We start from the raw sequence: 7,602 nt of genomic DNA on the forward strand, positions 1-7,602 counted from the left end.
TCTTAGGTCTCAGTGACTTCGTTATAACCGAGTTTTGCAGTATCCAGTTTGACCTAGAATCTTCGAGTTTCTCTAACAAGGACTGTCTAATTCCTTCCCAGAATTTTAATTTACGGAAGCGCAATTGAAGTTTAATCCCAACTTGATAAGTCAGCCCACTCATAAGGCTATCAAGTTTTTATTTTTAAAAATGATTATAACCCTGCAAATGGATTTGATATAAACTTCGACTTGATGTAAACATTGTCTTTCGCTAGCTTGATTAACCAACTATCTAATTCTTCCTTTTAAAAAATCGAATGATTTATTATATAATGAATAAATGTTGCCTTTGTAAAAATATGTTTCACATTTACAAAAATTTTAAAAAATTCCGTTCCGTTCCGTTAAATACCAATATCCACACGGGTAATGGTATTTTGCGGAACGGAACGGAACCAGAAGAAAATTGTTCAGACGGAAGGTAAGTGATGAATATTAAACTTTTTCCTTGCGAATGTGCTCGTTATATTTTAGAAATCTACGTAATATGGGATACACATTGCGTTATTGCTAGCTTGATGAACAAACTAGTAATATCATCCGTGTAAGTAATGTAGTATCATAGATGAAATAAAAGTTATAGCTGTACACAACACAGGAGTGATATGCACATATGCAAGATGTTTGAATTGATGAAATGATTTGTTGGTTTGCTTCATTTATCTCAAAATAACATAGAAATAAACAAACAGCTAGTAGTTGTTATGATATATTTTATATTTCAAAATTTTTAAACGGTTCCGTTCCGTTCCGTTAAATACCAATATCCACACGGGTAATGGTATTTTGCGGAACGGAACGGAACCAGATGAAAATTATTTATAAGTATGGTAACAACATTTGTTATATCATCATTCATTCAAATTTATTTCAAATAAAACTATCAAGTATTTTTATCGATATTATCCCTGTGCTGCGAATGATCTTGGTATAATATGAATTCTACTTGATATAAGCATTGTGTTTTTGCTAGCTTAATTAACCAACTAGTTAGTTATGCCGTGACAATGATATAAAATTGATAATAAAAAATGAAAACAGAGTTGTTGTTGTATGCAGCACACGCACACAAACGCTGAAATTAATAATCAGCAAATACACAAGATGACTGAATTGATTTGATTGATAGACTCATTCATCTTTAAAGAATCTGATAGAAAATTCAAGGAACGGTGAGTAGTTGTTATGATATTTTCCATTATTTTAAAGTTTGAAAGATTCCGTTCCGTTCCGTTAAATACCAATATCCACACGGGTAATGGTATTTTGCGGAACGGAACGGAACCAGAAGAAAATTGTTCAGACGGAAGGTAAGTGATGAATATTAAACTTTTTCCTTGCGAATGTGCTCGTTATATTTTAGAATTCTACGTAATATGGGATGCACATTGCGTTATTGCTAGCTTGGTGAACAAACTAGTAATATCATCCGTGTAAGTAATGTAGTATCATAGATGAAATAAAAGTTATAGCTGTACACAACACAGGAGTGATATGCACATATGCAAGATGTTTGAATTGATGAAATGATTTGCTTCATTTATCTCAAAAGAACATAGAAATAAACAAACAGCTAGTATTTGTTATGATGTTTTCCTTTATTTAAAAAGTTTGAAAGATTCCGTTCCGTTCCGTTAAATACCAATATCCACACGGGTAATGGTATTTTGCGGAACGGAACGGAATCAGAAGAAATATATTCAGAAGAAAGATTACTTAAGTAATTTTCATCGACGTTACACACATAGATTAATTGAGTCTGGTTTAAACCTCAACTTTATATTTACAGTGTCAATCAAACATCATAAAACAACTAGTGACTTTAGGTTTTCTCGGGAAAGAAGCGTGTATTGACTTATAGAGCAATGAGTAGCATATTTCATGTAATACACAGTTCATTAAAACAGCAAAATTTGTAAAACAATCTTCCATTTACGATAAGTTAAATTGAAATAATGACGTTTAAAAAAAATCTTGTTTCCCCTTTTGGGGCCTCTTAACTGGTTCCGTTCCGTTCCGCAAAGTACCAATAGCCTTGTCATCCTCGAGAGTAATCAATCAGTCCGTGGAGTAATCCGAGTCTGTGTCCTCATCCTTGTCTTTGTCATCCTAATCCTCATCCGGAATGTCCCACAGATGATGGTCCTGAATCACCTTGGCTTCCTTCACATCCAACTAAAAATAAAAAAAGGAAATCATAGATATCAAACGAATCAAAATAACATGTTCTGATAGAAGAATATCAATTTTTTTTTAAGAATGGATAAGATTTAAAATTGCACAAAAGTGACTCATTTTAACGCCGAAATATTATCACATTTCACCTATATAAATTTTGAACAAACCAAGAGATATAAGCTACAAAATTCACCTGTGTGTACCACCATGATGTGTACACTTTTTTAACTTAATTTTAATCTCAAAGGATTAACAAGACTTGAGTACAAGTATTTCTTACTGATAAATCAATAATACATTACAATTTATTGAATAAGTTAACAGTTTTATTATAGATATTTTAACACAATCGTATCTTTGGCATTTAAGAGGGATCAATGGTCTTGGTCCCTTTTAGACTATTTTAATCTCCAAAAGAAGAAGAGTTCTGCATAAAGATACAGTTGGATTTTTTCTTTACTAAATGTTAATTCATGGCCAAAAATATCACGTCACATTTTAAGACAGATCTTGTGTTTAATTTGTTGACCTCCAAGTCTCCTCAACTTCAAGTTGATAAGAGATAAAATTCAAGCTGATTCTTTTGATGTACTACTGTCATGATCCGACTTCTTACCCTGATGTTCTTGGACTGATCAAAGTCTACGTAACAATCTGAGCGCAGGCACACTGTGTATGAGTACAGCCCAGGCTTGTGTGGGGCTGAAAACTTCAAGAACAGCTAAAAACAGATCAAACAGATATTGTTGAGTATTGTTATTACATATAGCATGTACATGTTCAATACACATTTTTCTTTCGTGGATAAATATCCTGCCATTTTGGTTGAAAAATATTCTGCAAGATCTAATCCAGTAAATATTAATTTAAAGTTTACTGACGGACTTTAGTTCTGTAGTGAAAATTCAGGCATTGAGAAATCTGGGCTGCGTTTTACAAAGGAACGACTTACGACCTTATTAACGGATGGTAATTGATAACAATACAATCAGTGTTTCAATTTAGTTCCATTAAAATATAATTATAGAAATCAAAATATTTGTGAATTAATGGTGTTATATAAATTTTGTTCATTAAAGATCAATCGATAAGACTTAAGATATTTCTTTTGTAAAACGCAGCCCTATTTAGCTATTCTAAGAGTTCATAAGATCGTAACTATATTCCACATTTGACTAACCCACTGTATTATCATAACTTCCTAATTAAACGCAAGGAATTTATATCCCCGTAAAATTGTAAGAGGCAATCGCTTGCTGATTTTAAAACCTCGCCATTATTTTCTGTGAGTTATGAGCTATAAGAAATATGGATATATGTTCCACGTTCTCGATTTTCTATTCTCGCGATTTGATACAAAACAACGGGATCGTGAAATTAAGTACTCGTGTAATACAAGGAATTTACAGTACTATACATTGTACAAAATGAATTTAAGAACATTAAAGTTGGGAGGGACCAGCACTGACCTCCTCCTCGTCCTTGAGGGACAGGACTTGTACGGGGGCGGTGATCAACATGTCGTTCCTCTTATCCCTGAGGTACAGCCACCACCCCTCCTGCTTCTCCTGCAAAATTTCACAAACTAATTACAATCACATTCCCTCTGTTCATAACTTTCTGTATATTTATTATATTATACTTGTAACAACACTTTACAAATATATTACAATGAAAAAGCTTATATATTCTTTCAATTTTTTATTAATAAGAAACAAAAATGTGCTGTCAATTCTTCTTTCAAACGTTGTTGCTGTTGTTGAATTGTAGAAATATATCTTTATCAAAAACTGCCTTATCATTTATCTTGCACAAAATAAAAGGCAACTTATTCATATTTCTTTTGTATTTCTGACACTCACCTCCCCATAGTAGGGACAGTGGACGGGGTGGCTCTCCTTGACCTTGGTGTCCAGCTGTTGTCCTTTCCTGGCCTCCTCCTGGTACTTCTTCCACGGCTCCTGATCCACCTTGTGTTGCCTTGAGGAGGACTCCACCCTGTCCTCTCTCTGGTCCTCACCTTCTGATGCGTTTGTCTCCTCGTCTGTTTCTGCTCCTCTCTCTGAGACGTCGTCTTTGTCCTCGCGCTCCTCCTCGTCTTTGACAGCCACCTCATTACTCTGTTAAAAATAAAAAAAATGATTACTATGCTCAAAGTGTAGAAATTGTGGTTGTAAGTTTCTAGTGAATTGATAGGGATAAATTTTTAAAACTTATTAATATAATTTTTTTAAGACATTTCTCTTTTTATTTCCTAAAGTTAATCAATATACCGGTACACGAGACCATCAGGTAATGTCTTTTGTTTTCGTCTGATTTATACATGTCAACTGATTTATTATAGGAGTAAAATTTTCAAACTTATCTTAATTGCAATCTTTTTAAAAGTAATCTTATCCCCTTGGCGAGATGCAGAATAAGCTTACAAGGTAAGAAAAAAGGCTTATCCTTAACAAATCTCACAGATCAAAAAGAAAGGTCAAATGGAAACTTTAACCCCCTAACACCCCCCCCCCCCCCTCACCAAAAAAAAATTATGAAAAAATTGGATTTTTATAATTGATAAAGATGTAGACTGTCCTAAAAATAACATAACAGAGACTTTTAAGAACTAATTCATGGCCAGAAATATTTGTGTGGATGAGGCTCTTACGAACCTCACGAAAAAATCTCCCCTTAGAATAAAAGTTGGATTACGTATTGTTGTGGAGCCTGACCTGTTTTTCTGTGTCCTGTTTACTGCTCTCCTTCTTCTCCTGTGTTGTGGCTTTCTGATTTGTGTCTGCGTTTTCTTCTGTCTCATTTTCCTGCTGTTGAAATACAGATTAAAAAACTCACCTTCAGTTTTTTATAAATACATGTAAAATTTTTCCCTAAAATTATATGCACAAGATACAACTCAAAAACAAATTTATTGCATTTTGTTGTCAAAATTATAAAAGTAGAACACATTAAAAAAATCTACTGTAAATAAAGCTGCCAGTAGAATGTCTAGATGTACCTCAAGTTTAAAATACATTTTTTAACTTAAGATATGAAATTAGTATCCAATAAAGGTTACAGTCATATCATTTGTTCCGTTACATGAGCTACAACCCTCATAATAAAATTATGTTTCTATCACCGACTGTTGTTTTAGAATGTCTTCAATATTTTGACTAAATATGTACCGGTATGTCCAAAAAATCTTGTTTAGCTGTCCGTTTCCTCAAATTCCCTCATATCTTCCCCTCGTGACTTGTGTTTCGTAGATTTTTATCTGGTCTTTGTTCAATTTTTATCTGGTCTTTGTTAGATTTTTACCTGGTCTTTGTTATATTTTTACCTTGTTTTTTGTTAGATCTTAACCTGGTTTTTGTAAAATGTTTAGCTGGTCTTTGTAAGATTTTTACCTGGTTTTTGTAAGTTTTCAACTGGTCTTTGTAAGATTTTTACCTGGTCTATGTTAGATCTTAACCTGGTTTTTGTAAGAGTTTTACCTGGTCTTTGTTAGATTCGTTATCCTCGTTCCCGATGGCCAAGTTGTCCTGGTCCTCGTCCACATGAGACAATTCCTCCATATCAAACAGAACCTCCATCATCTGTCGCTTCAGACTGACCTCAACCGTCACTATAGAGCCCGCTGTTATACTCGTGTCCTCGTCATCCAACACTGTGACAAAAAAATCCACACCATGAACACAACACTATAGAAGTTCCACCCTCAAACATGTGAACTCAATGGTTTAAAACATTACCCGAGATATAGACAAAGCTCAAATCTAAAGCTAATGAACTCAAAGTTAGGAATAAAGTACAATATATAAACAGTAGTTTTTATAAAATCTCAATGTGAAAACACAGCAACTGTCAAGCTAAGACATTAAAAAAATCTCACAGATAAAAATCTACTTAGCAATATTATGTTATTTATCAACATTTGGAAAAAAGATTGAAATGTCCTGTAACTTGCGTACACAAGTTCTATTTCATAATGCATAAATTGAAAATAACATCTATTGAGATAAATACCAGTGGAGTGGACTTCCATGGTAACATAGGGGAGTGATGCACACACATTGATGATGTCACGATATTCGTTCATCGTCAAGTGACGTAGAAGTGAGCGACGATCCTCTTTCTTCATGCCAATGAAATCACGGATTTTCCGAATGTGTCTCTACAACACACAAACCAACATATCATTAGCTCATTATTATCCATGACCCATGCAATTAATTACAATTGGTGTAGTGTTCTGCAGTTGTGTTTTTAGAGTGTATCTTTTTAATGGAAAGTGAAAAAAAAAATCCGTAAATTAATGACAAACCGGTAAAGTACATTTTGCAGCTTTTGTGATGTAGGATTTAAGAATATAATTTAGTCCCTGTGGTGTGTTATTTGAGTGTATCTCATTTTGTGTTTTGAGTTTGTTTAAGCATGCATGTACATTTTAAAGTGGTGAAATACTAAGCATGCATCGACCTTTTTTTAGTGGTAAAGAGTGTAAGTGCGTTGCATGCATATACCTTTTTATGCAATTAAGTGTTTACCTGTGTTTAAGCATGCATATACCTTTTTATGCAATTAAGTGTTTACCTGTGTTTAAGCATGCATACATGTATACCTTTTTATGCAATTAAGTGTTTACCTGTGTTTAAGCATGCATGTACCTTTTTATGCAATTAGGTGTTTACCTGTGTTTAAGCATGCATGTACCTTTTTGGAGGTGAAGTGTTTAAGCCTACCTTTTTAGTGGTGACGTGTTTGAGCCTACCTTTTTGGTGGTGAAGTGTTTGAGCCTACCTTTTTGGTGGTGAAGTGTTTGAGCCTACCTTTTTGGTGGTGAAGTGTTTGAGCCTACCTTTTTGGTGGTGAAGTGTTTGAGCCTACCTTTTAGGTGGTGAAGTGTTTGAGCGTACCTTTTTGGTGGTGAAGTGTTTGAGCCTACCTTTTTGGTGATGAAGTGTTTGAGCCTACCTTTTTGGTGGTGAAGTGTTTGAGCATGTCCTGAGTGAGGTGGGGGAGCTGTAACAGTGGACTGTTCCGGACGTCCACAGCCTGAATCAACATCTGGGACACCTTCATACAGTTCTCTATCGTCTCCAGCCGCGGCATGTATTGGACAGCTGTAAAGGGTGATATACAGGCAGTCAGACATGTCAGGATATCAAGTTAACAACCATTACTATAATACTTGATATAATTACAGTAAATAAAGCTTTATTGTAAGATAGCATTGTTAATCTCCTTATAAAAAGAGAAATTTTGTATGTGGTTGATACACTCAAAGTCTAACATTCACACCCTCCCCAATATTTCACAGTTCTACACCCTGAGCATTAAAGACTGCAATTGAACTGTTAAATCATTAATTAGTAGTAGACCAACGTTTGTGGATTA

General features: G+C 34.3%; 1 pseudogene; it reads right to left on the minus strand.

Moving 5' to 3' along the window:
• Nucleotides 1-2,100: 2,100 nt before the first annotated feature.
• On the minus strand, nt 2,101-7,328 carry LOC128168953 (translocation protein SEC63 homolog; annotated as a pseudogene).
• Between the last annotated feature and the right edge of the window lie 274 nt (nt 7,329-7,602).

This window comes from Crassostrea angulata, unplaced genomic scaffold (genome assembly GCF_025612915.1).
Source record: "Crassostrea angulata isolate pt1a10 unplaced genomic scaffold, ASM2561291v2 HiC_scaffold_72, whole genome shotgun sequence".
NCBI classification, from domain to species: domain Eukaryota; kingdom Metazoa; phylum Mollusca; class Bivalvia; order Ostreida; family Ostreidae; genus Magallana; species Magallana angulata.